We start from the raw sequence: 18,656 nt of genomic DNA, 5'->3' as shown, positions 1-18,656 counted from the left end.
GGCAGAGAACAAGAGGTGGGGATTGTTAAGTTAACATCAGGCTTTTAATTTCATGGTTTCTTTTCCTTTGGAGACCTTTTCCCTGTGAGAAATTATTGGCAAAGAGAATAACTATTTCTTTGTGCCCAGAGCCAAAACCGATTTTATTTATTTATTTGTTTTATTTGTTTGTGTTATGTCTGAATCTCCCTGCTGGCCATCAATCTTCCTTTGACTGCATAGGTGGCTACAAGGTGGAATTACTTTCTGCAAATCCCATGCTTGCTCCAAGATGCTACACTGCAGCTTAATAGAAAACCTGATGTCTTACTTCTGTAATTCTCAATATGAATCCACCCTATTCTACTCCTTTTACTTCTGGCAGCACGATGACTTGTGCAATAAGGAGAAATGGCTAAAAATCAATGAAAAGCTTTTTTAAAACTTTCATGCATTAATTGGTATGTGTGCTTGGCATAGACTCTCAAAAACAGTCAAAGGAAATTAATGGCAGGAAAAGAATGCTGGCAAGGAGGAGATACCTCTAAGACATTCAGATTAGGTGCTAATAGCTAAAGCCTTTGTAAATAGGATGGGGGTGACTGGTTGTTTTTGTTTTGTTTCTGGTTTGTTCTTTGTTTTAAAGGAATCTGCAGGGTTCTTTTTTAACTTCATTTTGCAAATGGTGGAAAATAGAATAATGCCCATTTAGATTTGAGATCTTGAGGAAGATGGCAGCCAAATAGATGCATTTTAACTGCTTGTTTGTTTCTAAACGGGTGTCTTCAGAGAAAAACACATTTGTATTTTGGATTTCGGTGGACAACGGATTGTATCATTTACACAGCCAAAGATAAAGAAGGCGTTATGTGTAAAGGGTCATCTTATTTGATACTTTGTAATGTTAAAAAGGAGGAGGAATTTCTACTAGGTAAAAGAAGCTTATTGAAAACATAATTGTTACTTCAAATGTGTGGAGTATGCCAAGTTTGGGGAGAGAGATGAATGAGATGCACAGTATATTATTTATGGTTTCATGCATGAGATGCTTGAACAGATTAAGTATTGGAGTGGCTAGTAAGTGCTACTAGACAGGAGGACAGGAGCCTTTGGAGATCAATTTACTGTAAAACTCTCTGTTTTACTAATAACAAATAAAAAGCCTCTCTTGCCTCAGAGGTACTAATAACACAAAGATTTTATATGCATGTATATTTGCAGAATTAATCTTAAAGAGCGTCATCTGCTTTTTCATTTATTTTCTATTTATGTATGAGAACAAGCATCTTACCTCAGTTGACACAAACAACTTTACGGAAATCAGTGGGGTTATAGTAATAATTAATCAACAGTAATTATTACAGTCAATAACTGTAAGATGCTGCTCCTGTTCAGTTTATGCTTGGGAATCCATTTTAGCAGAGGGTTAGACATGATGAGGTCCTTTCAACCCCTACGACTCTGTGATACATATGTGGCGGTATATAGGTAGACAACATTGATTTGTATGTAGAAAAAATTCAACATTTATTTCTTTGATTAATTCTGTTCACTGAGAATCACTTTGATTTGGCATTCACCACTCTAGTAAGTAGTCTCCAGTTTATAGCAATGTTATTTAGCTAAGAAAAGTTCACAATATTTTTCACTCAGGTAAATATGTGGTGTAAATTTCTTATAAGTTATATTCTTGCTTTAAAGAAAAAAATAAGAACAAACTTCCATGTAAGTTTCATCTGTTTCAGAAGTGAGATGGTGCTCAGGACACCTGCTCAGCAGCTCCCTGTGCTAGTCGGGATGAGGGGAATGGAGAGTTTGTAGAGACCATAGAATTTCTTGGTAGGTTATTAATTAGTGCTTATGAGAAGGAGCAGAAGAATACTAGCTGCAAGACTGCATATGGGCACTGGCAGCACTCTTCTCCATAGGCTTTTCTCTAATGTGCTATAGTAGGAGACAAATATTTGAAATAACAGTTATGTTTTATTAGAATAACCAGGATTATGGGTGTCTTGTCCACAATGAATTTGATCTTGTGTCTTCTAATTTCCTATTTGTGCCCTTAGGTACCAGAATTAGCAATTCAGTAACTGTTGCTGTGATTCAACATTGCTAGTTAATGTATAATTTAATATTTGTTAAAATCATTCAAAGCAGATTTAGAATGCAAATATGTTTTAGAATCATGTATTTAAATATAGAAATCTAGATTTGTGCGGTTTTTTTCTGTGCGTATTTGATGCATGTGACCTTACTCTTAAAACACTGAGATTTCATCTATAGGGATGAGAAAAGTTTAAAAGAAATCAGTTTCCATGCTGGATCCTTTTATTATGGACCCTGTGACAAGTGGTGGACAGACTATCCACTTCAGGGAAGTGGAAATGCCTGAGAAATAGATTGAAAGGAAATTCTATTCTACTGCTGTTCTTTCACCTTCCTGTAGGTGGAGGAGAACAGTCCTGTCACCACAGTCCTTCCCTACTGCCTGCGTGTGCCCATGGGCTTCTGATAGTGGGCAGACTGCCCAGCTCTGTGTATGAAGAAGAACAGAATTATTTGGAAGGATGAATGATTCTCATTCAGGTACTGTTGAAGTTCTTGAGAGCATGAGAAGTAGTGTTAGCTTCTCTCCTTTCCTCTGCATGTGCATGTAAATGCAGGCTGTGTTGGCAGCATTACCTAAAACTGGATTGTGACAAATAGCTCTTCCCCATTACAGTGTGCAAAGCAGGCTGATAATGTAGCCTAGCGTGTTGTCGTGAACTGGCAGGAGCAGTAGGCTGGGATGATAAGTAGGGCTGGCTGAGTCTCCCCTTTTCCTCTCTATGAATAAGCTGTAAGTGCTCATGGAGCTGCTGTGTGGCTTCTGCTTCCTTGTCACAAGCCCTCTTATCCAAGCATAGCTGTGATTAAGGCAAAAAAACAGCAACAAACACTGCAGTGGATAAGCAGATTTGTGACATGAAACCAAAGAGCTCGTTATTTTGAGAATCTTCTCCAAGCAGGACATGCCAGTGAGATGTGTAAAAAGGTACTGCTAATTTACAGTACTTGGAGAAAAGGCATTGGCTTGGAGAGCAGTACTGACAGTAAATGTATTTTCAACTTGCAGTCTTAGTACTTAATTTTTAAGCTCCAATATGGGCTTTTCCACAAATCCCTAGTTATCTGGTTCAGAGATGAAGCTATTGGATTATTGTCTATTTCCTGTCAAGGAGCCTGCAAAACTCCTTCTAGAGCCTGTCTACAGAGCCTATTGGATATAATGATTCTGTGTTGTATTTTGAAGCGTAAGTTTATACTTCATGAGAATATAGTAAGTATAAACTAAACCTAGGATGAAGGTCTTGCCATGGGTGGAAAAATAACCTGGCTCATAGGCAACAGTTCATTCAATTAGGTTTCTTGAGGAATTGATTTATTTTTTTTTTAACATGTATTCATCCCAACCATTTAACTGTTCTTCATTTTGCAACCAAGAAACAAAAGCAACAGAAAGTCATGAACGCCTCGCCTACACAGGCAATAATTGAGTTATTCTACTCTTTATCATAGTTTATTGTGTAATCGGGGAAATAGAAAACAATACAAGTATTTGGGCACTGATCAGCATTCCTCTGAATTAGGCACCCTACAGACCTGCAGCAAATTGTCAGTCCTATTTTATAATAATCTTTCCACAAGTTTAACAAATTGTTCTCGTGATTTAGAAGGAATCCACTGTTTTGCTTTCAAAAATCTAAACTTATTCCTTTAGCATGTCTAGAAAGGAATAAAGCGTGTCAGGCATTTTCAGTGATAAGTGCATCAGTGCCTGATCTGTGGGGTCCTTTATATCTAATGAGTATTTTGTTGTTGGTTGGTTGTTGTTGGTTGTTTTTGGTTTTTTGGACAAATCCAATAATCCTTGACTGAGCAAAATCCCTTGTAAATTTGTTGTGTTCTATGCAAGAGGAGATTGGATATCAACCAAATATGAAGATGAGACTTGTAAATTTTTTTTTTTTTTATTTCAAGAATCCATGGAGACTGCTTATATTGCTACCAGCATCAACTAATCACAAGCTTTGAGTGAGGGCTGAAGGGAGATTCTGAGACTAGTGCTAAATCAGTCATACTGACAAAAATGCTTCTAGCTGTACAAGCTATTAAAGGAAAATTATTAAATCCAGAGCCATGGAACATGAGATGTTTAGAGCACTGATATACCACTTTACAAGCAACTTCCTGGATTTACTTGGCTTCCAGACTTGAAGTGAGTTTAATTAAAGATGATAGGTTGGGAAGAAAGTCAGAAAATGCAGGAAAGAGAAAGTAGTTTTACTTATTTGCTGTATAACTTTCTTTTCAATCTCTTCTTCCTTCAAAGCAGCCTTACCACAACTCCTTGGTAGATAGATTTTCTGCAGATAAACCATTGAGAAATTAGACTGAATTAGCTCTAGAAAAATTTTAGTGCTGCTGCTATGGCTGAAAAGCTACCCTAAAATAGTGAAATGTTAAATTTTGTTTCTTAGGACGTATCTTCCAGGACTGCACATGAGGAAGATAAGAGCAATTTCTGTTGTTTAAAAATATATACATGTAATGAAAATCTCTCTTTGGGCATGCATAGAAAAGATTGGCTATGTTCCCAGATTACTGCATAAAAGTCCAAGCACTTTCAACAAGTTCAATGTGATTCTGAAATTCTAACTGATCTTACATTATGCCAGATGTCTTAATTTGACCATGTCTCCTGAGTTTTCCATGGAGAAACAGAGTAGAGAATTATACACACACACACACATACACACATATATATAATATAAAAGATGTATGTGTGCATCACACAGCTTCATTCAATTTGATCTTCCAGAATGGCTGTAGAATGGACAACCATTTAAGGCAAAGAGTATTTGGTAGGTCTGTGTACTTTCTCCGGGTTTTTCATGGAGACTGATAAATATTTAGTAAATTCCTCATTCACTGTTCTTTTTGAATAATGATACCTATTCCACTGGAATTGTAATTTATATCTATAAAACAGTGTTTGAGATCAGAATTGTACTTCTGAGTACACATGTTTGGGCCTTTCCAGAAGGTCCTGAAACCAGTTTTCTCACCCTCTGTTGAAAAGACAAACAAGAAATCTTGGAAAATTCAATGGTAGCTTTAAGGACTAGGATCTGTCTGGTAGCAACAATTCCACCAGCAGCCCTGAGAACAACAGTGTGAGAAACAGCAACAGTTGACTGCAGTTTTGTGATCATCACTGACATCCAGCCACCTTTCAGTAGACTCCATCAATAAGGAGGCAGATAGACTCTAGTTACGTGAAGTCTCGATTTGTTCTCAAGTTATGCCACTTAGGTCTTGGGAAATATTTTTTTCCCATTTCTGTGCAGAAATATTTATACCAATACAGTGCTGAATATGGATGGAGTCAAGCCAGCCTAAGAATGCCTTCAGCAATATATTTACTTCCTAGGTGTACACAACTATTGCAGCCACAGTTTCATATAGTTTATTGGCTTCTACACTAAGCAGTGTTGCATGGTTTTAACAAGCTGTTGGAAATAGCATGAACTCCAGTGGGCTGCTGCTGTTGCTGCGTACAATGACAGTTTGGTGACTTTTACAGTTTCACTCAGAATTTTTCCTTCCATCTCATTTCAAAAAGTCAATGAGCTATATGTACTTTGGGATACAGTGAGCGCGAGAAGAACAACGGGGGAAGAAAATAAAGGAATAGTAATGTGGCCTCTGGCATCTCTGCTTTGTGAGAGCATCCATCTCAGTCTGCATGGCGTAAGAGAACATTTTTGACTTATTCTCGCTGCCTGTAAAAAGCATCGCTCTTGAATGTTAGTCCTTTTTAGGCATTCCTCTGAGCCTAAACTTGAGGACCTGTTTAAATGAAGGATGTCTGTGGGTTTCAGAATTAGCTTGCATACCTACTTGTTTCCATACCTGAACAGAAGAAAAATAGGTATAATTGCATGCATTCACAAAAGGACAATTTGTATGTGTCTGACTTGTTGCAAATGCAATACAAGGATGTCATTAAGAGGGGCATCTTTGAGGGACAAGGCAAAGCAATGCCAAAGTACCAAATCTCATTGGGGATTAGATAATGTGAAGTGCCCAGGGAATTTAAGAGTGAAAGCAACATTTCTATACCATGTAGCTCTAGATTCAGGAAGAAACTAACTGGGGATTTTCAGTATTGCTTTCTCTGGGGGAGATGCCTAATCAGGCTGTCCAGTATGGATGTATATCTCTTTTTGTTCAACTGAATATGGTATGCAAAGGGAAAGAAGGGACCTCTTCATCCCATAGGCCCTGTAAATCTTGAGTGGGACAAGAAGCAACAGGTGGTAACAGGCAGGTGGCTTATTAAAAAGAATGTGTGCAAGAACATTTCCATGGCAGTAGGACATCTTGAGAAAAGGCATTTATGTATTCAGTATTTTTCATTTGCTTTGTTTGTATGAACTTTCATAGTTCCATATTCTCCTTTCAGGAAATTTCAAATACTTAATTCAATTATTTACAGATGCTGTCTTATTTCAGACGTGTTCTTTCTCTAGAGAGTTTTATAACAGAAAACAGTGCTGTATATGCGTATTGAAGTCTTGCTTTTGCTTCCTCAGCCCTCCCCTCCTCTTGCCATCCTGATGGAGGCATTAATGTATCCCAATAAGCGTCACTACCAGTAATTTTTCTTTATACCTCTGATCTCCTTTTTCTGATAGCAACCAGATTTAGGGCCATTGTGAAACCCTTCTGACCTGATTATGTGATTCCAATCAGCTGCGTGCTGAACTGCCCAAATGACCCACTGATGGAGAAGCTGTGGTTTGGAGCTCAATTCCTTTGTCATGGACAGGCAGAGGTATGTTTCACCTTTCGTGAGAAATTTGGGTTACTTCCTATTTTTCTTTTTCAGCTTTCAGTTTTCAATTTGAGACAGTGCATGCTTTTTATATTCAGGACAAGTTCTTGCTGCGATCACCCCACTCTGAATGAGACTTCAGTAGCAGCTATAGCTTTTTATACTTTAAATGTGAATTTCAGCGTTGGTTAAGCAAGAAATTAATTCTGACCTGCCTTCTGTACCAAACCTGCCAAATGAATGGCAATTAACTCTGGACTATTAAACTCAAAAAGCTTCACTGCAACTTCTGGGAACTTCTTTAAAAAAGGGAATTAAATAAACAGAAGCTGCAGATTTTTTTTATTATTATTTTTATTTGGTGGGAAGAGGGGAGAAGGATACAAATATTTTAATATCCTGTCTTCATTTCTAACTTCCTCGGATTCTGTGTAGGAGGAGTTGCCACAATCTCTAGTTCCAAGGTAGACCGTGGTATTTTTTTGCTGCTTCTCTTTGGCTACCCAAGGATAGGGGTTAGACAAACAGGTGGATTGTTGGTTGTGTTGTTTAATGCTATCTGAAGATTTGTTATCAGGGTATTTCTTTTGCTGTGTCTGTAGCTGGAACAATTTTTTATTTCCTGCTCTCAGTGTATTCAAAAAAGCAAACAAGCATGTCCTTTGTCCTTTTCCATATCTGAGTAAACAGGTATTTACATAGCCCTGCGACCTTGGTGGAAGTTGTTGTTTGGTGGGGTCTACATCCCTCTGCTGTGTGCATCCTTTCCTGTTGTCACTGGGCCCACTGGCTGTGGTTGCCTGGCTCCGTGGCTCTGGTTAATGGTGGACTGTCCTTCAGGGACTCTCGCACCAATCTGCTTCTTCAGTCTTGAATGTATTCCTATGGTTTTCTCACTGTAAATGGAAATAATATCTTTTGCACTGTAATCTAGAAAAGCATCCTCTGCACAGACAAATGCAATCGTAATATTTAACAGATAAATTGACTGAAGCTACTGATTATAGACACAAATGGATAGAAAATGATCAGGCATTTGACGCTATAATTACCCAGCAAAGCAGCGAGGGTGTGGTTTTGGGTTTTTGGAGCCATGACAATCTTGGTGTTAGCTAGAGAAATTTGCTTAGCCTTTTAAAGCAAGATACTCACTTTGCTCTGCTTATGCTAAGCGTTTGGCTTTCCCTGCCCAACATTTGTACGCCACAAACTCTTTTGTATACACAGTGAGATAGGCACACTGCACTCATTGAAGGACTTGTGATTGACTGAGCTGCAGCGTTCCCAAGGCTTCAAGAAAGGTTTTCACTTGACGCTCTTTCCCGCAGGAGTTCACATTTGCTGTTTTATCTCTGGGAGTGAGCTTAGTGACAGACGCACACCAAGAGCCAGGGAGAAATGCCATGGGAGCTGCTTAACAGCATTCAGATGCAGAGATGGCATTTGATTCCCAGGCATCTTTGCTGCATCCACTTCATAAGAAATCTAAATCAGGAAACCCTACGGGGTATCAGGAAAGTAGACCTCTGATCTGTGAGCTCTTGCCATTAAAAACCAAGTCCTGCTTCTGAAACAATAAACAAATTGAAAGGTTATTGAAAAACTCTCATTCATGTCAGTGCAGTCTGTAAAGTGGCAGAATAGCAGGTGTACGGGCATACAACTGTGTGCCTTAGGACTGCGACAGCTCTCTGACAACCTGTTAACAGGTTGCCTTATGTTCTCAGTGTAGTTGTTTTCATTTAATGTAGAATTTGTGGTAGTCTAATTCCTACATGTTGTTTAATCAAAATCCTCTGGCTGTGTTTTAAACTGAGTACCACATTCTTTGGAAACGGTTCCCAGTACCTGCTATAGATTCCAAATACTCCATTAAGATACAGCCGAGCCTGAACAGTTTCTTTTGCATTTTAGATTTTTCTGCATTCATGGTAGTTTATATTTTGTAAATATCTGTGTGTGGGTAACTGAAGCTGTGCAGTCATCTTTTTTTTTCTTTCCCTTTAGATGTATAGTCTGCACAATCTAAAACACCTTAGCAGTACACATGCTAATATTATGTAGATACTTTGCCTTTCATTCACTGGAAAAGCAATTTTTTTTTGCGATTTATTTGGTACTGTGAAATTAAGGAAGTCGCTAGAAATTAATGTAAAAGAAAATGACTAGATGAGAAAATGATAAAAATATAATCACTGCAGCTGTAAGATAAGGTGCTCTATGATGTCAGCACTGTGAATTGCTGATGAAGTTTGAAGTGATTCCTTTTTGCATGATATTTTTAAATTCTCATATAAAACAATTGATGTAAATGTAGAGCCTTTGAAATACAAAGAATTAACCTCACCCTCCAGAAATGATGCTTTAGGTTAAAAAATAATAGAAACATAAATCTTGTGTAAGTCTTATTAAAAAAAAAAAAAAAAAAAAAGAAATATCTGCACTATCTGAGTTGGATTTCTTTCAACCAAAAACTCCTATTCTGAAATGCTCCCTTTCTGACAGTGTGACAAATTGCTGGAACAAATGCTAAATAGTTAAATGGACAAGTGATGGATGGCCTCATAAGCCTTGCAGGGCAGCCTGTGTAAGATACTAATTGGTTCTGTGGAACTGGTTTTAGTCAATAAATTCACTTGAGAGATTTTTGTGTGTGTGTGCGTGTGTTAGATATCTGTAACGAAAGCAGCGCTGTAGGTGACAAACCGCTTGCGATGCATTAGGCCACCGACAACTTCATTTTGCCCTCTATACCATCTGCCTTCTTTCAAGGATATAACCTACTAAAAATCTATTAGTGATGCATTGCTGTCTCTCAAATGTTTCTGAGTTATGAGTTTATTTGGAAGCCTCCAGAATATTTTGATGCTAAGAAAAATGCCCACATTAAGTTTTCCAGTGTTTGCAATTGCTCTTCTCCCACCCCCACCTCCTGCAATAGATTCTGCCACTATTGCTCACTTTGAGCAATACTTCCTACTGCAGATGATCTCTATATTGGTGAACTTTCCTCGTGAAACATGCTGTCAAGGTGAGTAGAGACAATTAGAGTCCCACCCTTGGGAGCAGAGCCAGAAAAAAGCTTAGCAGCCTTTCCTGGTGCTGCATTTGAAGGTGTTTTCAGGACACTTTGGATTTAGGCCCTGGGTGGTTGCTCCCTGGTTTGAAATCCCTCAACTTCACTGAGCCCTGCCAGCTGAGCTGTGGCATCCCCAGGGGCAGGTGACTATGCATCTCTTAGCACCCTAGCTTGGGAAAAAGTTGCATCCTGCACTGCTGAGCTGGAGGGAGCTGTACCCTCATGCAGCCTCACTGCACTCTGCTGGCTGACTGCAAGGAGTGGTCCCTGCCTGAACCCAAGGGGCTGGGGTATGGAGAGCCAGCTGCAGAGAACTTCATTTCATCAGCCACAGGTCTTTGCAGGTAGCGGCCCAACCTTCCCAAGTGTGGGAAGAGAAGATGGTGGTGTTTGTTGTGGGCCTGGGCAGATCATTATAAGGGTGAAAGTTCTCATTCCTTTGTTTCCCAGTAGCTTCCCACTCAGCAGCCCCAGCTGCTGTGAGCACTGTGCAGGTACCCACTCTGCTACTGCCTTGCTTGGCTTCCAGCGTGACCTGTGCATGCACAGCATGGTCAGGAGCTGAAAAGAAAAGCCCTGGAGCTCTTGCCTTTTAAGTCCTTAAAGCCTTTGCTCAGTGTGGCGCACAGTGATTTCAGGGGAAATACGAGGCACCAAGTTTGTTCTTGGATGTGTTAAAAACAAGAAATTTCATGAGTGCTAGGAAGAAATTGTTTTCATGGATAACTTAAAAAAAAAAAAAAACAAAAACAAAAAAAAAAAAAAAATACACAACAAAACAAAAACACCAGTAAGTGAGTCAGGGCGGGGAGAAGAGTTGAGATGGTTTCCTAGTTTAACTGATAGCTGATTCCCATTCAGTAAAATAGGATTGATTAATTCTGAAAACATCAGGACTTAGAAAGCCAATCTTTGAGATAAAGGAAAAATCTAAAGTTAATTTAGAATTCAAATAACACAAAAGTTAAGGTAAAATTCAGCTCCAGGTCTCAGCTCCATTGCAATCCCAACTGTTTCAAGATAAAACCTATTTTTTGGGAAGAGAGTGAAAGTGAGCTATGTCTCTCAATTGCTTTGCATTCTCTCCTGTGGTCACATATATGACAATTTGAAATTAAAGACTTCACCTGCTGCATATTTAAACCAAATTTGACTAACAACAAGTAGTATCTACCTTAGCAGCAGTGTTGACATAATTAGATGACACAAACATGATATTTCTATAATAGTATGTTACTGAAAAAACATGAAGGAAATGGCAGTGCAGGCAACCTACAGCTAGGCTGTCTGGGATTCAAGACAACTTACAGGGAACAAAACCTGAGTAACTCCCTGCTATGTTTTCAGGCAAGGCCATTAGAATACGTAATGGGAGAATACGGACACAAAGATACATAGGCTCCTAGTAAAACTTCCGGGAAGGTGTTGGTGATTTGAGGAGTGTTTGCTCCGTGTGTCTTGCAACCTACTCTTGGCACCCCAGAGCAGGAAATACGTGATTTGTCGCTAAAGAAAGACAATTTGGATGGTTATATAACAATGATACCAATAGTTATTGAAAGTATCTGTATATAGAAGGTAGGCTTCTTGTGCAGGTTAGCTGACTGAGGTGTGTGATGGGCTGAATGGATTTGCAGATCACCAAACAAAAAAGGGGTTGACTTATGAGTTAAGAGCTATTTAGGATTCTGTGATTCTGTTAGAAGAAATTTGCTGGATTTATGTGCACCTGTGAATTGAGGGATAAATACAATGTACTTTCCTTTTACATTTAATCAGACTCTATGGCTCCAGAGCAATGGCCCACGCGTCCCTGTGGAGCGCATTTATAATGAATATTTTAGTTCATTAATAGAAAGGACTGTGACTATACACAAAACAAACAAATGTTATGTGATCTCCAATAAACTGATCTGTATTTATGATTGCATAAAAGCATGAGGTAGACTCATTTAGGATACTGAGCCATAAAGTTTAACTACTGAATCAACCAAAGATGAGATTTTCTAGGTAACTAAGATAATTTTTATAAAAGTGTTTTGCTTTTCTTGTTAAAGTTGATTTTGAGCTTAGTGCTAGTTTTTGTGGGTTTTACATTGTAGAATATATTGCACTTTGCTGGACATCACGTGTAATGAATGTTTACGTCAACATAATGTATCCATAATGTGGCCCTTAAAATGCTGTAATAGGCAATTTGGCAATCTGAAAGCAACATTGTGCCAAGTTGTGTCACAGCTCAGAACACTCCAATGAGTGGTCGCCATATTTGAATAAGTTTAATTATTGTAAAGCAGACTTCCAGGATTAAGAATGGACATCCATTTTCTTGGGAACAGGAGACGAAGGCCTGAAGCCCATCTAGGTGTAGGAAATCTCACCTTTGAATTCAGCTTGGGTATTACAAGTGCAAAGTATATTATTTTGTGTAAAGATTTTGTACTTAGGATGTATGTGGTAAAAATAATGATGTGAACCCTAGAAGACTTTGAGTTTCTGTAGAAACCCCCTGGTTGCATCCAAAAGGAAGAGTACACTGTGCTTTGGGTACTGTTAATAAGGGAACTGCTCTAAAAGTTGCTCAGTTTCCAAAGTTTAGTGTAACTTGAATGTGTTTTACGAGTTTACTTTTGAGTAGTTTATGAAACACATAGGTGATGAGCTGATATGTTTGTCACACTTGCATATTTAGGAACCCATGTGTTTATGAAGTGTTGTATCACATCTGTGGGAGAGAATGCAGCTGCTCATAACTTTGACTACAAGAAATTTGCTGACCTGCTGGGTTCATTAGCAGTTTAGAGTTCTATTGCTTAACCTTTATAAAAGATTTTGGAGCATATAAATGTATGTCTTTTCAAAAAACCTGAATGTGCAATGTTAGAAGAGAAAACGGAGAGATAGAAGGAATAAAACTGCCAAATGTCAAACTCATGAGGACCTACTGAAATTCAGGACAAAATCCAATTTCAGGTAAATTCTTAAGTTACCATCTGTTCTATTCACAAGTATCTTTTATATACTATAAATATACCATACAGTAACAGCTTCCCAGCTGTGAAGAGCCCATTTGCTTGACTGTTCTTTTAATTTCTCTATAAAAGTTTGGTTTTGAATTTGGCCATCTGCCTAGATGCCAGTGTGATAGGTATTAATAAAATATAGTATGCAGAAGAAATTAAAACATCTGCTAAAATTAATAGGAAAGAAGTTCTGTTCAGCCTAGTAGGAAATACAATAGCATGGAGAAATGGAGGAGTCTGAGTTGGTGATCATAATTTTGAAATATGGAGATAATAAAGGGGGATATTTGGCATCTGATCCAGCAAGTCTCTGAATTTAACTGTAAGCATGTGAGTAACCCCATTCTTGGATTACCTGCACATAAACCTAAAAATAAGTATGTTATTTGAAAGAGTTAGACATCCAGAAACAGTTTTTACATCCTAGTACAGTTATATAGTTATCAGAGATTTATTTTACTGTTCAATATAATCCCTAACAGCTGCGGTTTTATTGGGAAGGTAAGAAGACCATCATTCTACCTTTGTTGCTGCCATATACGTTACACAGAAGCCTAAATGAGTAACCCTGCATCCTCCCAAAGGTCTTGGTTGTGTCTGACTTTGCCTGGGAGAGAAGCCCAAGGACACCCTGTCTGTTAGGATTTTCCCATGAATTATTTTCTAAGTGCATGTGCATCTTCACATCACTTTTATCACTGGAGTTGTGTTCAGGGCTGTTAGCTCACTACCAGACCTGAGTGGGGTATTTCCTACAGGCTAGAAGTTCGCAAAACACTATCATACCAGCCATGCTCTCAGAGGAGCTCATCACAGATAGTAAAACAAGGGACAGTGAGCACAAGGGACAACTCGGAAGGTTCAAATTGGACATTAGGAGAAGATTCCTCATGAGGTGGGTAGTTTAGCACTAGGAATGGTTGACTGGGAAGGCTGTGATACAAATCCTCATCCCTAGAGGGTTTGGGAGTTTGTTCAGACAACACTGTGGTTTGCCAAGCCTGGGTTTTTCCACCTCCTTCAAGTGTGAGGTAAGACTGTTGGAGTTCTATAAGTATCTTCCAAGCACCTTGTTTTCTCAGATGCTAGCTCAGACCAAAGCATGCTCTCTCTCCAGCAGAAATCAGATGCAGGCACTTAGTGGAGGTAGTGGGGAAGAGGCCAGGTTTACTTTCAGTATTCCCCAATAATCTGGCAATAGGCATTTCCAAATGAAATGTGTTGTCTCTGTGTGTATTTAGTAGTTGTGAACAAGTTTGACAAGCATATTTTGATTTTTTTTTTTTTAATTACTAGTTATTTCATCTGTAAGCTATGCTAAAAAGGATCTTGTTTTAGAGTTATGATTCCAATGTTTAATGAAGGAGTATTTTTGAGAAAAATGTAAATTTAATTAAATTCTGCTGTCAGCTGTGTCTTACTGCTACTTTGTGGATGGGAAGGAAAAGATGTTCAAATTCCTGTTCTTTAGTTGATCATTTCAATTCTTCTGTGCTGTCACTTGAACTTCTGTGCTCAGTCTCATTAGGAGGCTGTTTTGGGAGGAAATGGTCTTTCACTTTCTTGATTAGCCATGTTGTCCATTCCTTGGTAACTGTAATAAGACCAGGTTGTTATTCTACATTTCCTAGCATTAAAAATGAGCAGGTCTGACTTAATCATTTTTGATGCTGAGCTGGGGGTTAGCAGCATTTTCCCCAGATGCTGAGTTTTACACCATCTCTTATCTCATCTTCTTCTTTGTATTTCTCAAACTGGGCATTGCTCCTGGCTTTGTCTCTAGCGTGCCTCAATACCTGAGTCTATTTCATTAGATTGTTTTGGAAATCTGCAGTGATTACTACCTAATCCCTTTGCACACCTCTCCTGGCCTTCTCCTGGAAACAAAGATTAACCTTCTGTGGAGTTTTTGATCTAGCTAGCCATGCAATATGAATCACTTCTGCTGGCAAGGGGCTTTACTGAACTGTGTGAAATCTGCCTTCTGAGATGCAAAGTACTATGTTTCTTTGTTTCTCCTTCCTGTTGCACAGAGATGGGTGGTGTGTTGTGCCTGGGAAGATGTGCCCATCTCAGCATCATTGTCACAGGCAATGATTTTCTTGGGCAGAACATTTTCTCACTGTGTAGCACTGGAGGCTCAGCAGCTCACACTGCAATCCCCTGCATGAGCTCAGCAGCAGCTTACCTGTGATGTATGAAGGGGCTGCAGGCCCAGCTCTGCCTGGCGGCTTGCTGCCATATCCTAATGTACTCCCCTCTCCCTCTTGGTGCTGCTACCAGGCACCTCCTGAAGCACAGTGCCTGAGTGCAGCTCTGGGTCCTGTTTCTGATTCTCTTTGCTGCTCTCAGCTTGTTGTGGGACCTTGTAGTGGACTTTTCCTGTTATACAGTAGTATATGTAAAGTATATATGCCCATAGTTATTTTCAGAAGGTTTTCTTTTTTTTTTTCTTCTTTTTTTTTTTCTTGTTTTAAAATTCCATTTGCTTTTCTCTGGATGCTTTCTTATCAGCTGTTTGACCCTTCATATAGACAAGGTCCCTTTGAGGTAGGCAAACTATTTCATTAAAACCATTAGAAGGGTGTTTCAGGGAGTATCACATGTATGTGCATGCATGTATATGCATACCTATATGTATGTGTGTGTATGTAAACTTGTGTGCATAAACACACACATAAAAATTTGCATTTATGTAACACAAACGAATATGTAAGGCACTGTCCCTCATTTTTTAGGTAAACTGCTTATGTGTTTGATGTCGTAAGGATGAAAGGTTTGTGAAGAAGCCCTGATGAAGGCCAGGGATGGAGACAGATAGATAAAATACAACAGCAACGAAGAAGTAAACAAAGGCAAATATGGATCTAGGACAAAATCCCTTGAATAAATAGGTAAGTCTACTCTGAGAAGCATTAATTTCATGTCTTCCATTTTCTTCTGTTGTGGATTGTAGGGGTGAGAAGTCTTTCACTTCAGATAATATCATCTTTACTTATGAGTGAGTGTTGCAGTGGCACTCAGTAGCGCTGCACTAGTTAAGGGTCTGTGAGGACTATTTCTATTGTTAATCTGGAAGATTACACCTCTGTCTTCTCATATTGCGTCATCCTGAAACTTGACAAGTTGTCAGTGGAGAGGCAATTATCCCTACCGAAATATTAAGAACATGAGTTTTATTTCTAAGCTATGCAGTGCCATGTGAATCTATGGCTTTTGAAAAAATGCAAGAGATTGGGTTTTGAGTTCTGTTTGTTTTTTGGGAGGTTTTTTGTTTATTAGTTTTTCTGCTTTATTTTGCTCCACATATGAAGGTTGCGTATTGATACTATAAAAATGAAATTTTGCTTGCAGATAGCTGAAAAGTGAGGTTTGATTGTTTGTGATTGTCAGAGGCAGGGAAGGAGTGACACAGCTTAAAGCCTAAGCAAGCTGAAAAAAGCTGTGGGGCTGGCCAGAAAAAAACAGTCCCTTCCTGTGAAAGAGAGATGATGATATTTTCAGTTTTCAGATTGCTGTTTTAGGAGCAGCCTGTGCTGGAAGAAGAGCTGTGTTTCCCAGCAGTGACTCACTGGGACTCATGAGTAACAAGGACAGAGCGGGTGAACCAGGAGCAGCAGCTGAGCTGGGTAGGCTATGGTGGGCTGGAAGTTGAGTGTTTCAGGAGAGAGACAAGGAGCAGGGAGCCTAGGGCTGTGCAGAGGGGCAAAAAGAACCTTGGAGAAGAGCTGAAGGAATCTTTCCTGCCATTTGATAACATGTGCTGGTTTAAAGGAGTATCTTGAATCATCAGTGCAATGTGCGAAACAAGTGATATGAACAGTTTAACAAACCGAGAGGCAATGAACTGCAAATGCAAAATTAAGATTATGGCTTCTTTCAGAATTGTGTTTTAGGTGAAGAAAGCAAAGTGCCCTTTGCGCATTCAGCAAGTTTTCATTCTTTATCATACTCTAACTTTAGGAATGCTGATTATTATAAATGGATGATCAGAGTTTTCTTGTTCAAAATATCCAGGTTATCAAAAAGCTTCTTTTTCAACTTTGCTGTGAAACTGAATGTAAACTTTTTGTTCCTTCCTTCCCTCCCTCCATAAAAATAGAGAAAATGAATCTGGATAATCTCCCAGCAGTTCACTTACTGGGAAACATGGTAGTTTAAGATTTGTATTGCTATAATGGAGTTGTCATGTGCTGGCTGGGAGTGAGAGGACTTTCCTCACATATCTCAGCTGGGTAACAAAGGCTTTTTGTTAGGGTATTGATGAGCCAGTTCTCTTCTCTGTCATCCTTCTTTGCCCCAGATGGGCTTTATATACCTTGCTTTAATATTAGGCTCTGCTTTTGTTATCTTCTTTGACTTAATACTGGACAGTGAAATAGAAATTTAGTCAAGAGAAGTCAACCAGATTGTTCATATCACATGAATACAGAGGACCGTAGGGTCTAATCAGCAAAGCAATTCTTTGTGTATTTTCAGGAATACTCTTGGTGGTAGTTGTTGTTTCTTGTTTGTTTTTAATCTACCTGGTACCCAGTAAATACTGATGTTCTGATATGTTCCAGAGAAAAGTGACACCATGCAGTTGGTTCAGTGAGTAGAAGAAACACAAGGGTTGCAGGACAGAGGCCAGGGCCATGCGTAAAGCATTGGTGAAGTCAGGATTATCCCTGAAGCATCAGCTATTGTTTCTGTATATATTTCCTGAAATCATGAAAACAATTTCTATTGTTTCTCTGTTGACTTCATGAGTATTGCTTTCCCTCAGAAGAGTGGTCAATTGTCCAAAAAAGTGAATAAGGTATCTCTGATGATATGACAGTCTCAGACAAGCCACTGGTGTTGTGTCAGTATGCTCAGCCATGGAAGTGCCACAGCTGCTTGCAGGTTTTGATGCATTTGGCTGCTGCTTGTTGTTTGCTTGCAGTTCACATTACTTTCTTTTCAGGTACACTTTGCAGCAAGGAAGGCAGGATGAACAGAATTGGTATGTTTTCCTTTATGACAGTATTGGTCCTAATGAAATGTAGTGGTTCTTGAGGAACTAATTAGTGGCTTAGGAAATACTAAGTTTTTTGAAGATACTGACTGCCAGAAGTACTAATCTTGTCAGTTTTTTTTTTCTTCTATCAGTGGTGTTATAGGCAGATTTTGTTCTTATGGGAGAAGGTATGTTTCTGTTCGGTCCAAAAGCTCCTTAAGAGACATCAGATCCAGGGTTTGTGAGAGGTTCTTCCTTTTAGCATGTGCTTAGGAAAATGGTGGGGAAGGAGGAGGTGAAAGCACACCCAAAGCTGCGTGCACCCATTTCTATATGTTTTCGGCTTTTTTACTGGTAAAATTTGGCTTGGGAAATCAAAGTTAATCAGTATGCTGGGTTTGAACATATAAAGCATAGACTACAAAGAATATAGAGATCATTACTGAGCAGCGCACGCCAGGTGGCTATGAGGAGCAAGCCTTTCTCAGCTGGTGTGACTTCAGCTTACATTGGTTGATATTTTCAGTGAACAACTTTTGGAGGTCTACAAACTCTCTGGACTAGTCTGTTGCCTGGGAAACTGCACTCTGTAAATTAGGGTAAGGGGAAAACCTGGCTATTAGATTTGTATTTTTTGCATTTATTACTGTAATTTTTACAATAAACATCCAAGTCAGCACTTTACTGTGGACTTGCCAGGTCTTTTTAGTCTTG

This window comes from Excalfactoria chinensis, chromosome 8 (assembly GCF_039878825.1).
Source record: "Excalfactoria chinensis isolate bCotChi1 chromosome 8, bCotChi1.hap2, whole genome shotgun sequence".
In the NCBI taxonomy this organism is placed as follows: Eukaryota; Metazoa; Chordata; class Aves; order Galliformes; family Phasianidae; genus Excalfactoria; species Excalfactoria chinensis.
This window is presented reverse-complemented; position numbering follows the sequence as displayed.